Source organism: Falco rusticolus, chromosome 4, assembly GCF_015220075.1.
Source record: "Falco rusticolus isolate bFalRus1 chromosome 4, bFalRus1.pri, whole genome shotgun sequence".
NCBI classification, from domain to species: Eukaryota; Metazoa; Chordata; class Aves; order Falconiformes; family Falconidae; genus Falco; species Falco rusticolus.
Window position 1 is genome coordinate 49,413,373 of NC_051190.1, and position 22,507 is coordinate 49,435,879.

General features: G+C 56.1%; 1 protein-coding gene across 21 annotated transcripts in view; it reads right to left on the minus strand.

The window, feature by feature from the left end:
• PTPRS (protein tyrosine phosphatase receptor type S) overlaps positions 1-20,661 on the minus strand; it is a 162,694-nt gene extending 142,033 nt beyond the window's left edge. For 12 of the 21 annotated variants that reach the window (XM_037384790.1, XM_037384789.1, XM_037384785.1 and 9 more), the window contains exon 1: positions 20,497-20,660. The gene's annotated coding sequence lies outside the window, so the exon portion shown is untranslated. Of the gene's footprint in view, positions 1-16,704; positions 16,785-20,496 lie in introns of all 21 variants that reach the window. The other 9 variants (XM_037384782.1, XM_037384780.1, XM_037384784.1 and 6 more) reach the window with 3 other exon arrangements.
• Between the last annotated feature and the right edge of the window lie 1,846 nt (positions 20,662-22,507).

Sequence of the window (22,507 nt, forward strand, 5' to 3'; positions counted from 1 at the left end):
AGCAAGCCTATGGAAACAGCGAAACCCTCACACACTTCAAGCAAGGTCAGTCTGAAGCATTAGCATCTCCCTGGCTGCATTTTGCCTTCCCAGAGATGTTATTTAGCAATCTTGGTTACTATTAGAGCAGCATCTAAAATGCCCTTATCCCATAACATCAAATAAGCTGTAACCCTCATGCCGGGCTGTCTCTGCCATCTAAACAGGACAGAAACCAAAGAGTAAAACCAAAACCAGAGGCAGAGCCAGGGAAGAGCTTGGCACAGGGTCACCACCATGCCATGCATGGAGGGGAAGATGCCAAGCTCAAGCCCAGCTGGTCCCCAAGACCACCACCACCCCAGGGCTGCAGATCCACATCCCTGGGAGTGCACAGGCACTCCCATATACAGCATCACCCAACACCTCCTTGCACGAGATTTCAATGTTTTGACAATTCAGGGACCACTAAAACTTTTCCCAAGAAGCTGCGGACGGTCGTGGAGCCCCTCATGAGCCGTTCATAGACCCTTTTCCCTAGCACTTGCAAGGCACAGTTTGCAAACGCCGCTGCCTTCAGGCCTGTCTCATCATGCATCCAAACAGGGCCCCACAGCTCGGAGCAGCGCAGTTTCTTCCCATCGACATCTCTTACAGGATTAAACCTCAAACTTGGCCTGCGTTTTGCATTTGGTTTTTAAATCAGGAATCACTCTGGAAAAGTAGCACCAGGAAGAAAAAAACAACTTGCTAAAGTGTTCCCCACAGCATATCCACATACTTTAATATAAAAAAGCTGCTGCTAATTTAAAAAACAAATGTTTAAGCAATCAAGCATGTTTATTTAATTTGTCCTTTCTGTGCCAGAGAAGGCCCCAGTCGCACGCAGTGGCTGCCACACGGTGTTACCGGGAGCGCTCATGGCGAGGTCCCCGCACACTGGGATGGGAGCAGCTTGGAGCCCCAACACAACCCGGCCCTCAAAGAGGAGATGGGCTCCTCCTGGCCCCCAGGAGAGGGTGTCTTGGGGTAGTCCAGCCTCAGACCTGCCACTCCGAGATGAAAACAGACATCCAGAGCCGAAGGACAGGACTTGGGATTCAACCCGTCGCTTACACCCAGCATGAACCAGATCATCTCTGTTCCTCCAAGAGCAGTGACATTTTAGCTCGTTTGCCATCACTGCAGGCTAATGTTTTTTCACTAAAATGACCACGTATCGTTCTGCTTGCAAAGAGGTGCAGGATGCACAGAGACAGGTACTGGGGAACCCAGAGCCCCACAACAAACCTTGCTGGAAAGGGGCAGGGGCTGCCTGGCCATGGTGAGACACCGCTGACCAGGGGTCCTTTCCACCCATGGGAGCTCACCACCAGCAGCTTAAAAATACAGCTTGCACTCCATTTAATTTAAATTATCTGAACACAGATCAACTCTTGATTTAAATATTCAGTGGTGCCGAGACAGGACCCATGAGCCATCTGGTAAGTGGGTTGGGAGCTTCATCCCCCACCAGGGAGCTCACCCTCAGCTCACTGGCCGCTTCGTCCTGCCTCATGGCCACGTTCCCCAATTAGCGCCAGCCACGGAGCCTGCATCTCTTACGGCAACCGTAAACTCGAAAGGGACTTTCCCCCCCTCTTCCCGAAGCCTTGCCAGCAGCGAGCTAAATCCAGATCTGCTCTTCACACCCACCCACAAGCTGGGGCAACCAGCAAAGGTTCATTAGCAGGAGGAGCCGCGTTCCTCTTGCTTTGAACATGAAAGCAGCCTGAAGGGGGATATTTTGTGGGGGAGGAGAATATTCATCAAAAAAACCCCACCCCAAAACATGGAGCGGCACACACGGCCTTCAGCCTCCTTGATGCCAACAGGGCTCCTGTGGACAAGGTTAAGGATGGAGCGTTACCAAACCAGGCAGGGGGGAGAAAGGTTTTTCTTCTCAAGCCATCTCTCAAGAGACCTCTGTCCACTCGAGCTGTGGGATGGGAGCGTCTACCTGCCCAGCTTTCCCTCTGGCCCCCACACCAGCGTGTTTGGGGCTGGCTCTTACACTCACAGCCATTTAACCTGCCATTTACATAGTTAATATTCCACAAAAGCAATGCAATACACACACAGCCCTACGCCAGTAAACAAAGAGCCCCATCTCCCAGCTGGGCAAACCCTCCATTTCTCTTGACACGGGAACCTGAACTGTTATCACTTGGCGTTAAATATCCCTCAAATAAATTGGCCAGGAGGAAAACTTCAGGGAGACGCAACAGCGGCAGATGGACAGCAGCCTCCCAAAACTGCATCCAGCTGTGGGAGGTCCCTGCCACCAGGCTGCAGGAGTATTTTGGATGCCACTGAACACAGGGGCTCAGTAGGGGACACACAACACTTGGTGTCCATGGGGGTTTGCTCTGCAGAGACGAGATCCAGAGGTGAGGATGCTCCTTCAGCCTTCCTGCACCATTAACTCTGCAATCAAGAGATTCTGGGTGCTTCCACAATGCGGTGCTTTATTCTCAATGTCAGAAGCCAAATGTTTTTTGGTTAACTTTGAAGAGCCAACACAGAGTAGCCAACAGCCCCAAGGAGCCAGGTAACGTTGGCTGCTGCTTTAAGCGAATCATCAGTAGCCCAAGGGAAGCTTGGTCTTCCTAAGTTCATGGCTGTCCCATGAAAACCTCATAGATGCACAGTGAGTTGAGGCCTGGATGCCTGATGAAGCACGGCTCCGTGTGTGCCCATTTCACAGATGAGAAACTTCAGGAATGAACTGGAAAAACAATGTTCCCTTGGTCTGCAGCAGAGAATGGAGCCTGCTCCCAACCATCCTCCCTCCAACAGCCACCACATGAGGCATTTCTCACCAGGCACGTGCTGGGCGCAGTTTCTGCAAAGCCCTGAGAACCCTCCAATAGCCCAAACTCACCAAGAAATGAGCAATAACAACAGGACAACGACACTATGGATAATCCAGATTTCTCACAGAGCCCAAAACACCTAAAAGGACCCAATTCTCAGAGCACAAGCAAGTCCCCAGAGAGGCTGGGGAGCCCTGTGCTGCTCTTGCCAATGCTGGAAAATCTCAGACCTGGATGGCAGATCAGGATCTCCTGTCCCACCACGGCACTGTCAGGAACAGCAATGTCTTGGGGAGGGAGTGGGAGCGCAAGAGCTTGAGTGAACCCGTCATAAGCAGGAACTCAATTTTGCCCATCATTATCGTTGGCTTTAACAAATAGCTTCTGGGGATGGCAGGTACTTTATTAATTTTTCCCCTGTACAGCGTGCAGGATGATTGAAGAAATCACTAGCCTGTTCATTTGTTTGCCTACCTGGCCCAAAATAACTAGCTATTTATTTTTAAACATCAGGATACATCAAATCCTCAAATCGAGGCAAAGGAACCAGGGAGAACATGCCACACGCATCCATGGCACTGGTGCCTGGGCAGGTGGTTTCAGCCCCTTTCTCTGCATTGGGAAAAAAACCACATCCAAGTCTCCCAGTTGCACTGCAGACATGGGAAAATTGAATAAAGGGATTTTCTACCCCATTGGGTTTCTTCTGGCAGCCACGTTCTATGGGACTCACTCCCTGCTGTGCCTGAGCCTTGGTCTGCTTGAAGCCCAGGGATGGTTTGGACACCTCAGCCTCAAACACAGACCCTGGCCTTGGACTTTTCCGCACATCCCTGATGCTCAGGGAGGTGGGGACTTTCTGGGTGATGTTAGGACAGAAAAAATGGCAACGTGGTCATCAGGAACCAAATAATCTTGGAAGCTGCTTCTGTCTCTACCAGGTCTCCTGGAAGAACACAGCCATGGGAGACACCAGGCAGTGGCTCACAATGCAGCAGCACCTTGCTGAGTCCTCTCACACCCTTCCAAGACCCAAGCAAGATGTTTGCCACAGCCCCAAGCCCTCCTGGAGCCCTCTGAGGTCAGCAGCAAGCTGGGGCCAGCGCGGGTGCCAACGTCCTCATCAGAGCTGAAGCTCCTCTCCCGTCCCAATGGCCGTGGTTGCTCACACAGGAGGATTCAAGATTCGCTTTTTGCCCTCCCATGGGATTGCTCCAAGAGTGCTGAAGCACAAGGACTCATGTGACCAAAAAACCCGAGTTAATCAGCCCTCCCGAGGAAGTGTCACCAGGGCTGCCAGCCGGCTGTTTTGGCGGTGCTGGCCCGGCGGGGCGCATGGGCGGGAGGGAGCATCCAGCCCAACGACACCCGCGGGATGGAATGTCCCTTGTGCAGCTCCGCTTCGTAACAGCATCCCTCAGGGGAAGGAGCTTCTCAAGTCCCACAACCCCAGCAGAAATTACGCCAGGCAGCTTCAATATCCCCACCCTGTAGGACCCTACCGATGACCTTTTATTGCATATTTTAAGCTTCATCTCCGTTCTTTGTGGTTACTGAGAGTGTTTTCCATATGAGCAGGACTGGAGAGTCTTCCAGAGCCTGCAGCCATCCCACACTGCAGCCTGCTGAGCAGCCAAGCGAGACCTGCAAAACCCTAACGCAGGCTGCAAGCTGCCACAAGGACCACGTGGGCAGTGATGGATCTACCGAGGACTTACAGCAAAACCACTGCTGGGGACAGGCAAGGCGGAGGGAGCTGTAGCAGCCATGTGCCACAGCTGAGGGGACGCAGGGACAGAGAACAAGAGCAGCCGGCTCCAGCGCTGCCAGCATCACTGGGCTGGTGCAGGGTCCCCAAAGCCCCAAGGCAGCGGTGGCTGCTGCCTGCCACAGTTTGGCAGGGAGCTGGCTCTCCCCACGCACATTCACGCGCTCCACAGAGAGCCTTTTTTGTTTGTTTGCGTTCTTTAGAAAAAGAAAACGGGAAGGGAAGCAACTTCAAATTCTCCAGGGACCCAGGACTCTTTGCATCCATCCTCAGAGCAAGGTTAAATGCATTAAGTCTGAACAGAGCTTTCCAAGAGCCTGAAAGCAGAGGAAATGTCCTCCCCCTGCACACACACTCCCCAGGGATGACAGAAGGGACACAGGGGTGCACCTTCTACCTGCCATACACACGCACCACAAATAACACGACGCGCAGCATGCTATTTAAAAGTGGGTTCTGTGCAATAGTCTGCTGCACGTAGAGTCATGCCAGGCAGCGGCATGGGCTGGTGCCTGCCTCCCACCCTGGCCAGCGGGGCCTGGGCTCTGTGCAAACACGACAGGCTCGTGCCCAGGGCCGTGCACACCAAGCCTGGCAGCTGCTGCAGCGCTGCCCTGTCCAGACCTGTCCGGGCCCAGGCTGTGGTTTCTGCGGCAGAGTCGTTTGCATTGATCTTGCTTTGCCACTGTAGCATGCTAGGGTAAATCAGCACAGGGTAGCATCACCTCATCGACAGAGGCAGGCACAGACTCCACTTTCCCGGCTTGGGAGACAGAAACGGGAATTGCCACCTCGACCAGGCTGCACTGCAGCAGTGACACCTCAGCTGTCCCATGCCTGATGCAAAGACCCATCTCTTCCAAAAAGACCTCCAGAAATGCACTGCTGAAAATGCAGCAAATAATTACACACGGCTGTGTAACACCCCCCCAGCTCCTCCTCCCTGCGTCCCAGTTGCACTTTCCCTCCCTTTACCACCCTTTCCCTCCCTCTACCACCCTGTCTGATCCACCGCTGGCCACGGAGGGGCCCTGCCAGCTGACAGATGAAGCTTCAGGTTAACAAATCCAATTTGTCGGACACAAAAAGCCAAAGCATTTCATTTCTGCTGGCTTTTTCTTTATGAAATTGCTCAGACATGCAAGACGTGAAATGTCACCGTGTCACTTGGTGGCAGCTGAGGGCACGAAGCTGGAAAGGTCAAGAGAGGCTCTCCGAGAGCTGCCCCTGCTCAGCTCCAAGGGAAGGGGGATGAGGCAGACAGGGCCACCGAGGCCATCAGCCCATGCTGCCCAAGGTGCAAGCCCAGTGCTCCCAGTCCCATGAGCTCTCAGCAGAGTGCAGAGGGACGATAACATGAAGCACCAGAGGACAAGCACCACTCGTGATTGCAAACAAGCCTTGGCCCCCAAAACCCCCTCCACCACACTCCTCTCGACTCAGGGGCCAGCTGGGACCATCGCATTGCCCTGAGCTTCCCCACCTTGCTCTGACCACCCCGAGTAACAGAGGGCTCATTCTGCCTCTGTGATTCCCCAGAGCAAAATAACATAGCCAGGATGCTTAGCCAAGCTCTTGCATCCCAAAAGAATAAACAATCAACATGCACTATGGCAGATCTGCCCCAACAGCCAAGAAAGAGCCGTGCCACCAGCTGTCCCACCACAGGGTGGAAAATCCACTGCAAATCCCTCCCTGGAGGAGAGCAAAAGTTTGCACCCCGGAATGGTTTGGTTGTGGGACAACACTTGCTCGGAGCCTTCCAGTAACACTCCAAGCAGCTCCCTGTGCCCCAGCAGAGACCAAAACCAGTTCTCAGGTACCCCAGAGCCCCCGGGATGCTGCTCCGTTTTACCACAGGCAGTAACAGCAACAACAGACAAAGCCAAAGTGTTTTGCCCCCCCCCCCCAGCCACTCAGGGCACCTGCTGCTTGGGCAGGACACCGTGGGAGCATCGGAGGCAGGGCAGAGCCCATGTTTACGGTATATGCTGGTGAACCACGCAACAGCGCTTTGCTCTGACCTCTGCCAAGCCGGGGCTCAGCGCAGGGATGCCCAGAAGGGCCAGCCACCCAGCAGGGCTCAGGGCACCCTGCCTCCAAACCAGAGGGACCCAAAAGCTGTGCCAGCACAGCGGGAGCCAGCCGCAGGGGCCATGGCCAGAGACGGGGCTGCGCTCCCCACCAAGACAATGCACGGGGCAGGGAGCGAGTGCTGCAGCTCCTGGGCACCCCTCCGGCCAGGAGGGAAGCTGAGACCTCCCCCCACGGGTGAATTTACAGCAGGGAACATACAGTTACAGACTGGCCGATGCCAGAGGCAAGGCAGAACAGAACACCCCACAGCGAGAGCGCCAGCCTGCAATCACAAAAGCACCTGAAAATGAGAACGGTTGGTGTTCGTTTGTTCCCAGGGTCAGAGCCGCTGAGTCCACCAGCAGCAGCTTTGTTGCAGACACCGCTCTGGTTGCGTGTTTAATTGCAGGAGTCTAGGGAGAAAATGAGCTGCCGCAGGTTTCTGTGCATCAGCCCCAGCCTCCCAGGGCTGGAGCCTCCCCGTGTGTTGATGCTGGCTGAAAAGGCACCTCTGCTCACACGCACTCACAGGGGGTCAGCAGCCGAGGTCAGCTGTAGCATCTCCATCCCTCCCACCAGCCTGCAGGCAAAAGGTTATGGGGATGTCGCACTGCTGGTTGACGTCTCAGGCTCTGTGTGACACTTGAAGCACAACAATGTGATGCAACATGGGAGCCCACGCTGGGGTTTCACACCCCTGTCCCAAAATGCCATACCCCCATCCCAGAGCACAGCAGGTACCAGCTGAGAGAGCAAAAGCTGCTTCCCACTCCGGCCTGCCAGGCTCGCTGGATGATTCCTGATCCGAGCAGTGGGAAAGGCTGCTGGCTTCTCTGCCTAAGACGCAGAGCAGGGATGCTGCACCAGTTTGTCTCTGGGGCACAAGGAAAAACAGAAACCAAGAGAAGCACTGCCAGGAGGGCCTGACCCAGGCAGCAGCATGCAGCCAGAGCCCAGAAGCAGAGAACAGGCAGACGTGACTTTGGTCAAGCTTGGCCGAGCAGTGCCCGCCAGCCCCATGCCCGGTGCTGCAGTACCCGTGGGAGAGACGCCACGAGCATCCATGGGGGTGAGATAGAACCTGGACTCTCCTGTGGCAGCAGGGAGCTCCCACTCCCACAGCACGGGGCTCCACCAAAGCTTTCCTGCATCTCCTGGGAGGGGGTGGCCATGGCACGGAGCCCCGCCAGGAAGAGCAGCACAGCCGGAGAGGGGGCAGCTGGCACTGAGCTGAGCAGCGGGGCTGCGCACCCCCTCCGCCGCCGAGCTGCACGGGCTGTTCCCGCACCTGGCGTCCCTTCCACCGCCTCCTTCCCAGCGGCATCCCCCGCGCACCCGTCTGCTGCCACCCGCTCCATCCTCCCCCACGCGCCTGCACTGAGCGCTCCCGGCTCATCCCATCCCGCCTGCCCCAAAGCTTTCTCAAGAGCCCCAAAACCCTTGCCGGAGCAGTGCTGCCAAGCAGCACCGTGGGTTTTCCCAGCTTTTGCCTAGTTGTGCCAAAGTACACTTTGAGAGACTCAATGGCAAGCAAGCACGTGCTCCCGGCATCAGCCAACTGCAGGCACAAGCGTGCCGAAGGGCACCTCTGTCCCGCACCCCACATCCGGAGGCTGTGATCGCAAGAGGAGCCAGGAGATGCACATACAGACCGAAAGGGATGGACAGACAGGACTCCATTTGATGCCCCTGCTTTCCGCACTGCCTTGACAGAGTGCACTGGGAAAGCAGTACAGCCATCTCGTGACTTAAAAAAGCCCAAGACCAGCAACTATCTACATAGGCAAGATTTCAGGATATGTTGTTTTTCCTCCCCCCCTCCTAAGAGCCTAATTAGGAAAGAAAAAAAATGGTTTCAAAATAAAGTGACTTGCAAAGAAAAATCCATGTTGAAAGTCTTGTTTTAATTTTATCCTAAAGATTAAAGCGCGCCATGGCGTGTTCTGGGGGCCTGATGCAAGTTCGGCATCACAAGCTCATCCAATACTTCCTAGAAAAACCTGCAATCAAGTCACCTATAAACACTCCTCGTGAGAAGGCTGAGAGGGATAGGAGGAGAGCAAGGCTCCCCAAGGCAAGCAGCACCTGAGACACTGCCAGACAGCCCCTGCCTCGAGAGCATCTGTCCTGCAGGAGCCAGGATGGAGAATGAAAAATTGAGGCACAACTAAGGGATATGACTCGCTCAAAGACATTGGAAAAAGTCAAGGGTAAGCCAAGAACAAAGCATTGGGCTGGAAGATCCAGTTACAAGACAACGCAGCCTAATTACAGCCTGGCTCTGGGTGGGTTTTAAGAGTGAAATACAAGCCTACGTGCTCCGGGGATTGAAGCGGCCAGACTGGCACTGGGGACGGCAGCTCTGGAGCGCACAGACCCCTCTGCCCTGCTGCCAAGCATTCTGAAGAAGAGCTCTGGGCAAGAGCTGAAGTGCTTGTCTCCAGGCTTCCCATCCCACCGGCACACACTGGGCATGGGCTGCTCCAGCAGCATGAGGCACTCGAGCATGCAGCAAGCTCACCCCTTTGAGGGGGCACCCGAAGACACACAGACGTGACCTACCTGGCCCCCCTGCTTTGCCCCAGCTCCCCTGGACACAAGCAGAGACCCAACCACATCACCTGTCCTTGGTAAGTGGGGACAGCCTCGTAACTGAAGCTCAGGATGAGGCAGGACATTGAGGACGATGTCGCAGGTGGGTCCTGACATGCAGCTCTGTGCACACACCTGGACCAGGAAGACCCCTGCCAGCTGCAAACACACCTCCAGGCATGAAAACTGCACCTCCTCTCTTCATCCCCTCCTCACTGCTCCTCACCCAGCCCAACATCCAGCTCCTTGCCAGGCTGGGCACACATCAGAGGGCCACGGCACCCATCTGGGCACCCACAACCCATGCAGCACACTCCCCAAGGCAGCCGGGATAAGAAGCCTTAGCTGCAAGGGCCATTACAATATTTAATATTTGCCTCTCTTACTTCTAAGAAACACTTCACTTCCTCCCCACCTCCTTACTTTTCCTCTTTCCAAAGCAACCTCACACCTATTTTTAGGTCAGCACATCTTGGAGCCACTGGATGGGTGCCATCCCCTGTATAACCTCCAACGGGAGAGGAAGCCAAGGGACGCTCATGCCCCCTGCACCGCTGGGGCAGCTGCTCCGCCTGGGGATTTTCAAGCTGCTTTGCAGACAGATGAAGGGATAAAGCATCAAAGTGGTCATCTTGCAGCTTGCAAGCAGATGCTGAGAGCGCTGGAGGTCTGTGGTCGTTCTCAAAACCCAGACGGCCTCACTGGGATCCCGGTACAGGGACCAGCAGCGAAGGCTTTAGGGCACGTAGTCCATGGGCAGCCCCAGGGGGGCTAAAATTGAGGTGCTGAAATGTGGTCAGGGCTGCTGGAGCTCCCTCCTCATCCTTCTCCAGGGAAGCAGGACAACATCGGAAGGACCCATAGCAATGGTGGCTCATCCTTGGACTTTGCCATGACCTCCTGCCTCATGCCCAGCCCTGCTTGGAGCACAACAGCAGGTTTATCCTCGGCTTTTGAGGGTGCCAAGTTGTGCTTTGGGCTTTTGGAAAAAATAAATCTTCTTATCAGTATGGTGTAACAAGTACTTCCAGGGAGGAGTTAGCAGGGAACTCGGCTGCCCTTCTCAGGGCTCTGAGCAGGTCTGGAAGCAAAGCTAGAGTTTGCACGTTACGGATGGACGGTGTCCGGCGACTCCAAATTCAGGGGGACTTTCCTCCTCCTGACAAGTTGTGCAACAGAACAGAAAGAGGCTGTGAGTCTCAGGGCCTGGATGCCGGAGAGGAGCAGAGGTAACAGGAAATCCCAAACCAGAGGAAAATTCAGCTTGTTCTGGGTCAAATACAGAGGAGGAAACGGAGGCACAAGCAGAGGTGCAGGGAGAGGAAAGCCCTTTCCAGAAGAGCGGCCTGAGGGGTCAAGTCTGTACAAGGCTTCTGGGGACTCACAACACTGATTCTGATGCCGTAAGTCAAAACCCCAGAGACAATCCGGGAGCTGGTTCGCCAAAACCTCCAGGGTCTTCCCCAAAAGGGGCTCAGAGGACAATTAGCCAACAACTCTCCCTGCTGAAGTCCCAACGGCACAGAGGACCAGCAGCTGCCATCTCCCACTGCTGTGCAGACAAAAAAAAAAATAATTCATCCTGGGTGCAGCAGACATCACCTCCTTGTTGGAACTGGTGGCCTAGGCCAGGAGCTGGCACACACCAGCCCACCCCACTGCTGAGCTCCCCTGGCCAGAGCTCTCCATGCAACCGCAGCCCCACCTCAGTGGTAAAACCAATTAAGAGAAGAATGAGACAAGCAGCACTTTGATGGATGCTCCCTGGCTGCTGGCACCGTGGGGACACAGAGGCTATCGTGGCTGTGCTACATGCCCTGAGTCCGCCCAGCATCACACCCCGCCTGCCAGCGGCTGAACCACTCCCAGGACTCCTGCTGGATCCTGCAGGCTCCCATCCTTGCTCCAGGCATGCAGGCAAAAGGGTTGAACGGCTTGTCCGAACCATACATGGCACATTCCTTGCTGCATGCAGGGCCACTGCCACCCCGGTAGCCTGTGGCACATCCCCTCCTGCCACAATCCAGCCGGGACAGCGGCTGGGATTTACCCCAGGGGGTGGGAGAGGTAGCCCGGCTGCCCAGTGTGGTGGGGGTTAAGCTGCATTGGAGTGTTGCCCTAAACCCCCAGCCGCGGGCAGGACAGGGGCTGCATCCAGGGGTCCCTCCAGAAATCCCTGGACAAGAAAGCATGGGCGGGTGCCAAGGACACCAGGTTACGTTGGAACCACCACCATTTTAGAGCCCCGAACAGAAACAGCCACGTACAAACACCACCAATACACCTGGGAAAAACAGAGTGGCTTCTTTATTTATCAAGCGATTCTCTACACCCAGGCAGGAGAGCAGGAACACATCCCCGAGGCACCCTCTCCCAGCTCCAAAAATGTATTCATTATCCCCAGGCGGCTTCTGGCAGGGCAGAGAGATCACTCTCCGATTAGAGATGTTTATCAGTAAGCTATAATGAAGGAGGGACACTGACACTGTGATGAATATTATATTTCAGGAAAATTTAAATGAAATGATCCATCATGCCCAGCAGAAGATCAGCAACACCTTCTGCCAAGCACCCGCACCGAGTGGAGCGGCTTCTCGACCGAGGCTCCGCTTTGGAGCCCTGCAGTCACCTTGGCTCTCCGCTCCTGAGGAAAAATAGCAGCAAGAGATAAAGAAAAGCACTTCGTATTTCCAAGGGCACACAGCGAAGCAGTAACGCTCGCTTGCAAGGGAGCCACAGTCTTCTCCAACACAGCAGTGAGATCTCCTTGCAGTGGCTCCGCCAAGGATGGGGACAGCCTGTGTTTCATTTACTTGGGCGAGTTCGGGTCCCAGCGTTTAGCATACCCAGAAATAGAGTGCCCTCGGAAACAGGACGTCATCCGGGCAGGATGCGGAGGGGAAGGGTTATGGAGCGGCTTTTCCCTTAAGTGAAATATTGCCGCCGGCTCAATGGAAGCAGAAGGTTTCGTCCCTCCTGGGAGGAAGCTATCAGAAACCACTCTCCCTCCAAGCGTGGCTAGTCCACGTTTTGCTACCTGTTGCATTTTCTAATCAGGCAAAACACTGGAAGAGTGTAAGACGACATTAAAAAGCAAGAGTGGGTGCAGCAGCATGCAAGGGATGGGGCGCCAGAAACGCTACAAGCTGCTGCAATCCAGACACGAATGCATTACACATTCATCTGAATTTTAAATACAGAGCATTATGACTGGCATCCTCACAACTGCCACAGCAGCCTCGGCACTACAGCTTTTATGGTAATTCACAGGGAGTTACCCACAAGGCACTGCAGAGATTTTCTTGGCAGCCATCCTAAACTAATTTTTATAGGTTAGTGTACAGTTATACATAAACGTTTAAGAAAAATAAAATGGCGACTCAGAGGGAAGGAGCTGAGTGGGAGGGTGCTGTGCCACTCCAGCACTAAATGCCGCAGGGCCAAGGCCTGTGCCACCACCAGCCACCCCATGCTGGGGACCAGAGGACAGGAACACCAGTTGGTTCACAAACTGGTTTGCACTTGGGCAAGGCTCATGCATTTGCCGCCAGGACGCCTAGCCCTCTGCATCGCTCCTGCACCTGTGCCTCTGGGCTCCACAGCATCCCCCTGCTCTTTGAGGGTGTTTGGCTCAGCCAGGTCATGCCTGGGCAGGAGACAGCTCTGCCACCACCCAGGCGGCCCATCGGGTGCCTGCCTTCAGGTATGGGTGCAGGGCTGTGCTCAGCCCCGATTCTCCCCTTCCCCCAGGTCACCCAGGGCACCTTGGGTGCGCTGGCCAGCTGCCTGGAAAGGACAGGATGAATCCCAGAGGACAACAATTCGTTGGTGGAAACCACAGCATCCTGAGAAAAACGTTTGATGTGCTTTGACAGCACATCCTCCCAGTCACCATCCCTGCCCACCCAGGGCCACCCCTCTGCCCCAGGCATGTCCCCTCCCGTGGGGAGGAAAGAACGGTTTGCCCCCCACCTGCCTGCTCCACCTCAGAGCTCCTGGCAGGACACGGCTCTGCCCATCACCTTTGCTTTCTGCACATCCTGAGCCGTGCTGGTTGGGTGACACGGGAACTTCACGTGGTGACTGGAAACTGCTGCTCAGCTTCCGACTGCCCTTTGCAGCCCACAGAGGAAAGAGTCAAAGCCACTGCCAGCGAGCAACAGCACCGCGGAAAACAAAGGAAAGAAGCAGAGGGAGGGAGGTCTTGATCGGTGCAAGCCAGTAGCAGCAGCCATCTCCATTTCACAGGAATCAGAGCAAACTCTTGATGATACCAGAGCTGAAGATTAGTTCTTTTAAAAAAAAATAAAATCCCAATTCCTGCAGATGTTGCACACATGCACACATATGCATTTGCAGCACAGCAAGCAGGCAGTCTGCCCACCTCTGCTGTCTTCACAAAAGCAAAATGGAGGGAAGCACCATCAGGACTTCTAAGGAAAGAACCTTTCACATTGCAATCATCTGTGGAATTACTAGCAACATGGATTTGGATACGGGGACACCACAAAGAAAAACAATTAAGCAACAGCTCAGAGGGAGAGATGCTGAGATACAACTCAAGCACCACAAAGGGTCAACACACTGCATTTCAGACAAGGCTGCTGTTTCCCTGAGATGAGATTATTGCATTTTGAAAAGTCACGCAGGGACCAGCACACTGTGCCCTCCCTCACCTTCCCATGATTTTTGATCCCAGCTCAGTGGTTGCAAGCAAGGGAGATCGAGAGCACCTGGCCTCCAGCCTGGTGCCTTCTGCACCCAGCACATGTGGTTACCCCATGTAACAGCATCACTTCACATGTCAACTGCCCACAAACAGAAATTAAAGGGCGGGGGCGGGGCAGGGGGGACGGGACACGACCCCTGAAAGCAGCACTATGTGAAGTTAGGGCATTTCTGAAGTTAGGATCTGGTGTATCTCAAGTCATCCCTCCATCAGGCGTGTTAATCCACCACCTCCCAGGAACACAGCAGCAGGTGCCGAAGACAGCAAATCATTCCTGAGGTCTGGGCAGACAGGCTTACCTCTTGTGCTCTTAAACTGGTTAACCAGAGGAAACTCAGCGCTCGAAAGCGGGACACCAGATGCATTCCCACCCTTCATGCCCCTACAGACCTACAGTCTGAGATGGCCAAGAGCCAAGCAGGGAGACAGCAGCGGGATGGGCAGGGTCCCCCAGGCACCGCGCTCCCCGCACATGGACTCACACACAGACACTTCGCTACTCAAACCCTAACAGGCTTAAAAATCCCCCCAGAGCGACAGATCCTTCTTGCAAACCACCCGCAGGACCCGCCACGCACTGCAGATCGTGGCTGCAGCCGAACCAGCCACAATCCACATCTCCTACTGCAGCCACGTGCTGCCGGCTGCCCTCCCACCTTCCGAATGGTGCCACCAAAACCCACCCGGCCTTCGGGTTCCCTGCCTGGTTAGGACATCCCTGCGAAGGTGGGAGCATCCTGGTCGCTTGTGGGGTCACAGCCAAACTGCAATGCCCTGGTGTGATGTAAACCAGTGCCGTACAGAGCGGTCACCTACAACACACGGCTGCGAACAAGTGATTCAGCTGCCGCTCTGCAAAAACAGCCCCAACACCACAGCAGGAGTGGAGACCTCCAGGAGCTGGGCAGAAACAGCCACAGGCTTCCTCCTAACCTAAACCATCCCACAGCCCTGATTTAATCTGATTTATGCAAATATTAAACCAATTTACGTGTGCACGTTGTATGAGTTGCCTGGCCCAGTTTAATTTGATCAGGTTTTAAACCTGTTTAGACAAACTGAGATCTGCTTTCTAATCTAAAGCTGCTCTTAAAACTGCACGGATGTTGCCAGGGAACTGGAGCACGGATGTGATGACAGAGCCTGTTTGTATGACCACACTCAAACTGCAATGGCCCCAGCTATGGCAGTGAAGGGAAGAACGGAATGCTAAAATTCCCATGTCTCTGAGCTGGCCACACAGCAGGGCTGCAAAACTCGGCTCCGCTCTGCCTGGAGCTTTCCAAACCCAGAGGAGTCCCAAACAGCCCAGGGCAGCAGCAGGCTGGCTGGGCTGGGACACAGCCATACTCGCTTTCCCGGAGCAGGGCACAGAAGTCCCTGATGGGGCCAAACAAGCCTCCCAGGGAAAAATCTCAGCATGGGGTCCTAGGGTGCCCCCCGTGCCCACAAGCTAAGCTGTCGTCCCCCTCATCACCACCCCTTTGCATCCAGAGACAGAGCAGAGCACCGCAAACCCCGGTGAAGATCTGCGCCTCCTTTAAAAACCTCAGGTGTGCACAGAGCTCACGCTGCATTCCTTGCACCCTGCTCCTTCTCACACCTGGACATCCTGGGCTGGGGGACACATCCCCTCCCTCTGCCCCGGCAGCACCTCCACCTCCTCCCTTGGCACCTGCGCCCTGCGCGCGTGGGAGCCACGCACAGCCCACCCACCCTTGGGAGCCGGTGGGAGACCAGGAGCCAAGAGGCTTCACAGATTAAACAAATAAGTTCAAAGAAACTCACACCTCCCAGCCAGCTCCTTATCAAGGGATGTCAAGAAGACAACACGGGCTGAAAATTACTTTTTTTTGGATGATGGTGGGGCTGCACCGGGACGTGGGCTCCACATGCAGGACATATGGCTCTGTGAGAGCTTGTTCAGGTGAGCAGCAAATAATCCGACAGCGCAGGCAGCTACTACGATGAGAATGCCAAGCTCGATAAATTACTAAGCCAAGACAATGATAACCGAACTAGAAAAAAAGAAGTTGAAGAGTATCATGTTGGATCAGACTTGGAGATCTGGAGGACAAATTTACAGTTTGCTAGGCTGATGTAAAAAAAAATAAATATATTGGTCAAGTTGTAAAGTAAACAATCAGAAAGAGGTCTAGAGAAAAAAAAAAGTCTAATAGAGCCCTCAGATTTTTCCAGCTTATCATGAAATAAACTTTGCAGAAAGGAGGCTGGCCTGAGCTTTACTGCTTCAGGGCTCACAACTTTAAGAATGACAATAATTTTAAAAATATAATAATACAGTTATAGCCAGAAGCTTCTCAGCCCAGCTGTTTTCTTCCCTTTCCAAATATCAAAACGTTCTGGGGATCCTGCCTGGAGCTACCAGCCTGGGGCAGAGCCCAGGACGCCCAGCCAGCCTCCGCACTCACAGCGGGAAGCAAAGAGCTCCATGGGCAGGGGGAGCTGGGCCCAGGGAAGGGACTATTGGAAGCAGAAAGTTCGGCACATTTTTCACGCTGCTGAAGCAACGATACTTCACTGGAGTCATTTGCAGATTTTCTTTTTTGGAGGAGAGAGTTATGAATAATATGCATGTTCTTCTCAACTCATATAAGAAGAATTTAAAGCTCAAAGTTCACCAAGTGTGGATTAAACTACTTAGCAGCACCTTTTTAATGGAACCGAGTAACCTCTCTCCTTACCATATGCTCGCACTGCCACACTGACTCGGGTTAGATCTGGCTTCACTTTATCTCTGTATCCTATGCTCGCAATTTTATCTCTGCAATGCAAGAGAAAAACTGTTTTAGTTGGGAACAGAGAGGGTTTAAATAAAATCCATACGCACTGGCAGGCCACAGGCAACATCTCGCATCCAGCGCAGCAACTCACCACCCACGCAACCTCATGTGCCACGTGCAAAAGCAGATAAACAGTTCAACATGTGTTTACTACCTTGAGTTGTTCAGCAACAAGGCGAGCAGCTGGATGGGACCCTCACCCTGCTCTGAGCTGGGCACTGCAGAGGGCATCCATCCCAACCCACTGCCAGCCACTGTATTTTGAGATCTCAAAGCAGCATCAGGTGGGACAGTCTCCCACCTCAACGACAGCTTTGGGGTCCCTAAATCCAAGCCCGCTGGACAAGCGCAGCAGGCAGGAGTTGCTCCTATGCTATGAAGGGTCACAAACATGCCCCTGCCTCAGTTTCTCCAGGGTGCAGCCACATCATCTCCTTGGACATCCCACCTGGCTGGACCTCAGGTGTCTCCTCTCCCTCAGCCCCACCGCTCCCCCCAAAGCAGCAGCATAAAGTGATAACAAGGACCCACCCTCATGGAGGCACATTTTGCCTCCTCTCTGTAGGCACTGCGTCACACATTCTCCAGCATCCAGACCAGAGGTGGAGCAACCCCCCATGCCCAGTGGGGCGAGACACCCCAGGAAGATGCTGCATTTACCCAACTCGCATTTATAAAACCCAGAGAGCACCAGGGACCGGGGGGACAGAGACCCAAGGGACCTGAACCCGTCCTGTCCACAAGGCTGATGCCAGAAGTCAACTACAAGAGGACTCGAGGACCCCCTGCCACCCATTACCTCCATCACCCCACACCCACGAATGGCTTTGCTGGGGGTGGAACCCCTCCCCATGGGCAGCCCCCCACGTTAGTGGCACAGCTTCAGCTGGAAGCTCCTCTTGCATTACTCAAAGTATTTATGACTTTTTCCCCCATTTGAAATATGGGCCCTTACCACGCACAGGAAGGAGGAGAGTGCCAGCAAACCCGTTAATTTATAAGTCAATCTGGCAGGGAACAATTAACAGCTTTTCCCACCGTCAAGTTGGCAGGAGGAGGGGGGAACCTTCCCCCTAGGAAGGGCAGGAGGGTCCCCGCATCAGCACGGACGCGGCTCCATGCTTAGCACCCAGATGCTACTTTATTCCTCGCCCCCCCAGGACCTCTCGCACCCTGAGGGGACGAGCAGCCCTGTCCTCCGCAGCGGGACCCCCTTTAGGTCATGCCACCAGCTCCCCCAGCCCGGTGCAGGTATGCAACCCCAAAAACATGCTTTACAGGGGAAAATAAAATATTAACATATATATGTCAATCCATAATATTTTGCTGCTCAGGACACAAGTCCCTGTCCAAGCCGAGCTGCAGGCAGGAGGAGAAGCACAAGTGCCCGTGGGGAACGTCCCCTGCAAATTTGGCAGGGGGTTTGCCTGGGGAGGGGATGGGGGGAGGCTCCAGATGTGCAGCCCCTCACCCCCGTGGGGTGTCCGGGCTCAGAGGAAGGGCTGGACACCCACCCGCCCCCCCCAGCCCCAACCAAAACAGCTTTTTCTTCCCAATTGTAACGATCGCTTTTCCAAAAACAAAGCCTCCTGGGACTCAGAGAGGGCAAATGCCCAAAAAGCGGAGCTGCCCCCTGCCCTGGAGAGCACAGCGCCCATCCCCGCAGAGCCCAGCACCCCTCCCACAGGTGTCACCTCTTCACCAGCATTTTTCCCCCCCCTTACCCTACATTTGCACCATTTCCTTCCCCAGGAGGGACTGCAACAAGATCCTCCCAGTGAAACACAAACGCTATTAATCATTACTCTTTATTTTTTGGGGGGGTGGCGGGGTGCAGTTTACCCTCCATGTCACAGTTTTGGCTTGGGGACAGCTCTCGCCCACCGCAGGATGGCTCCAGGGCTCAGGATTTCAGCTGAAATCCCTGAGGGTGGATGGAAATCACCACCAGCTGCCCACCCCAGGGGCATCCCGCAGCCCCCCCGAGCCAGCTACACCTTGCAGGAGGCACAGGATTGGTGCAGCTGCCGCAAGGCAGGGGGACACCACCCCACCCCCAATTCCAATACAGGGTCTTGCGTAGTTTTGGGATGACCCATACCCTTCCTTGCTGCTGTCACCATCACCAGGCCACCACACAGTCAGGAGGAACAAGGTGAAACTCAGTTCCTGATGAGCTCCAGAGCTGGTGGTGAGGACAAGGCACGCCCCGGTGTCACCGGTGTTTGGGGTGGGGAGAGGGCAGCACCCCAGGGGGACAGAGCTGTGTCCCCAAGCTGCGACACTGCCCTGCTGGGAATGCTCCGATTCCTCCTCCAACACCTGCGCCCCGGCGATGCAGCTCCAGGAGCGACACCGGCTTGGCCACTGGAGCATCCCCGGCACACGCAGGTGGTGGGAGGTGGAAAAGCCACCAAGAGGGGACATGGGCCCTCGGCCACCCCCCGCCAGCACGGGTGGTCCCACAGTGCTGCTCCGCAGGAGCACAGCCCTTTGCTTGGGGGTGACACCACAACACCCATCCCAGGGGGCCGCACCCCGCACTGAGCACCCGCTGGAACCGCGGGCGGGAAGAGGCGGACAGGGGGGACCCAGGAGCAGCGCGGCAGCGATGGGGGGGCCCTGTCCGACAGGTGTCCCCCCCACCAGTGAACAGGCACCGGGATGGAGCGGGGAGCCCAGCCCAGGTACCGGGGCACCGCAGAGGGGCTCACCCTGGGGACCAGCACTGGGACGCGGGATGGAGCGGGGAGCCCAGCCCGGCGACTGGAGCAGGCGCCCGCCTGGCGGTGAACCGGTACCGGGATGCAGGATGGAGCAGGGAGCTCTGCCCAGTACCGGGGCATGGAGCATGTCCCCCCTCCCGGTGAACCGGCACTGTGATGCAGGACGGAGCACGGAGCTCAGCCCGGGTACCGGGGTATGGAGCAGACCCCCCGCGGTGAACCGGCACCGGGGATGTGGGATGGAGCGGGAAGCCCAGCCCAGTACCGGGATACGGAGCAGCCCTCCCCGGGAACCGGCACTGGGATGCGAGACGGAGCGGGGAGCCCAGCTCGGGCACCGGAGCCCAGCCCAGTACCGGGGCACGGAGCCTGGCTCACGCCACGGACCAGCACCGGGACGCGCCCCCGGCCCCCCCGGGCCAGCTGCCCCCCTCCCCGTGAGCCAGCGCGGCGCGGAGCCCCCAGCCCGGCTCTTCCTCACGTCCTCCCCCCGCCGCTGTAAGTGCCGGTGGGCCAGCGCGCCCCCTCCCTGCGCCCCCCGCTATAGCGCGGCCCCTTCCCCAGTGCAGCCCCCCCACCACATAACACGCCCCCAGGTCTCCGGTGCCACCCACCCGCACACCCCCTGCCCACTACAACGCGACCCCCACCCCCAACACCACCCGGCCGCACCCCCGGCAACGAGACCCCAACGCAGCTTGCCCGCACACCCCCCCCAGCGACACCCCCCCGCTATAACGTCAGCCCTTGCCCCCAGCGCGAGCCACCTGCGCCCTTCTCGCACCGTGTCGCTACCCTGAGGCCCCCGCTATAACGCGACCCCTCCCCAGCGCGACCCCTCCCCAGCACGACCCCCCCCCCCCCCCGGCGCTCCCCCCTGCCCCGCTACAACGTGGCCCCGCAGCGACACCAGCGCCCCGCCAGCCACCGCCGCTACACCCCCGCTATACCGCGCCCCCCGCCGTACCTGCCGGCGCGGCCGCCCGCTCCCATGCTGGCCGGCGGAGGGGCGCGGAAGGGCCGCCGCGGCCGCCTTCCTCCTCCTCCTCCTCCGCCTCCTCCCTCCGCCTCCGCCCGGCGGCTGCGCTGGGCCCGCGGCGCGGGGACACTGCGGCGCGAGCTCCCGCCCGCCGCCGGCCACTCGCACAGGTGATGTCATTCCCTGAGCCGCCGCCGCCTGACGTCACCGCGGGGCGGGACCCCCCCTCCCATCCCGGCCGAGAGAGGGGAAGGGGGGGCGGGCGCGGGGGGCGGCTGACGTCACCGCGGAGGCGAGGGGCGTGGCCGCGCCTTAAAGGCCCCCCGCCCACGTGGGCGCGGAGGCGCGAGGGCCGCGGGGAGGGGCAGCGCCGGGGGGCTCCGGGGGGCTCCGGCGGGGATGGGGGTCTTCCCGCTGCGCGCCGGCTGTTGCAGCCCGTTTCCCAGTGTGTCCCCCCTAGCGGGCGCGCCTCCATTACCTGCCGCCGAGGGTCCCCCCTCGCTGGGCTCCCATGGGCCACTGAGCCCAGCCGCGACCAACCGGGGACATCGACAGTCGTCCCCGACGCCCCTGGTAGCCAACCTGCTCCTGTGCGGCGCATTTGCCGCACTTGATGCGTTGCCAGTGTTCAGTGTGTTACCTGTGCGCAGCCGGTTTGCTCTGTGTGGCGCATACCTGCGATACAGATGTCACAAGTGACACTTCACACCTTCACTGTATTCCTCATATTCAATATAGTTCCTATGTTTAATGTATGCTCCATATGTCATACATTCTTCATATTCAATATATACACCATATTCAATATATTTACTGTTTTCAGTATAGTTCCAGTATTTAATATATTCCTCATACGCAATATATTCCCCATATTTAATATATTCTTCGTACTCAATATCTACCCCACATTCAATACTTTTGTTTCCCATATTCAATATGTTGTTCATATTCAATGTATTCATTCTATACGTTGAATATATTCCCTGTATTTAATATATTCTTCATATTCAATACTTTCCTCATATTCAATATATTCCCCATATTTAATATATTCTTCATACCCAATATCTACACCACAGCCAACATATTTATTTCCCATATTCCCCCTATTTAATACATAATACTCAATATATTCCCCCTATTTAATCTAATCCCCGTACTTAATAAATCCCCGTATCCAATATACGTCCCGCACCTGCTATTCCCACCTCAGTGCCTCGCCTGTCCCTCCCCTTGCTGTTCCCCATGGCCGCAGCCCCCTGCCAGGGACCGCCTGGCCCCACCGTGGCTGCTCTTCCCATCGCCAGCCCCTGGTGCCCCCACAGCCCGCGCTGCCCTGTGATGCCCCCCCGTCTCTGACGGCCAAATAAAAAAATTAGCAAAAGAATGGCACAAATTTACCCCAAAGGATGGGAGGGGGGGGGCAGGGGGGAGGAAAAGGAAAAAATACAATTTTTTCTCTTTTTCCTTTCCGGGGCCCGAATCCTTCTCAGTGGCGGAGCAGGTGGGTGCTCTCGCTCCAAGGGTGACCACCCCTCCCCCATCTGCTGCCCCGTGAACTTGACCTGATCCCCTCCTACACCTCCTAATACCGACCAAACGTCAGCCAAGCGCCGAGTTTGGGCTGTTCCGGGAAAATCCAGCAGGAAAACGTTACCACTGCTGTTCCGGGGCCAAGGGCGGCCGCTCCGCCTCACAGCCGCAGGGCACATGCTTCGATTCAGAGTTTGCTGGTTTTCCTGCGGGAGGAGAGCCGCGGCTGCTGGGCCAGCCAGCCACCGGTGGTACAGCCTCAGAAAGAAAATGTGGGTGTTCAGCCTGCTCCCTCTCCCTCCACACACCGGGAAAATGCCATCAGGTCTCAGCAGTGGCGTCAGAGCGGCAGGCGGAGGTGCCGCGTGAGCAGGAGGCTGTGGGGCAGCACAGGGAACCTTCATGTCGGTTTTCTAATTCATTTTCCTCTGCAAGAAAGAGCCATTTCCACTGACAGAAGCCCACA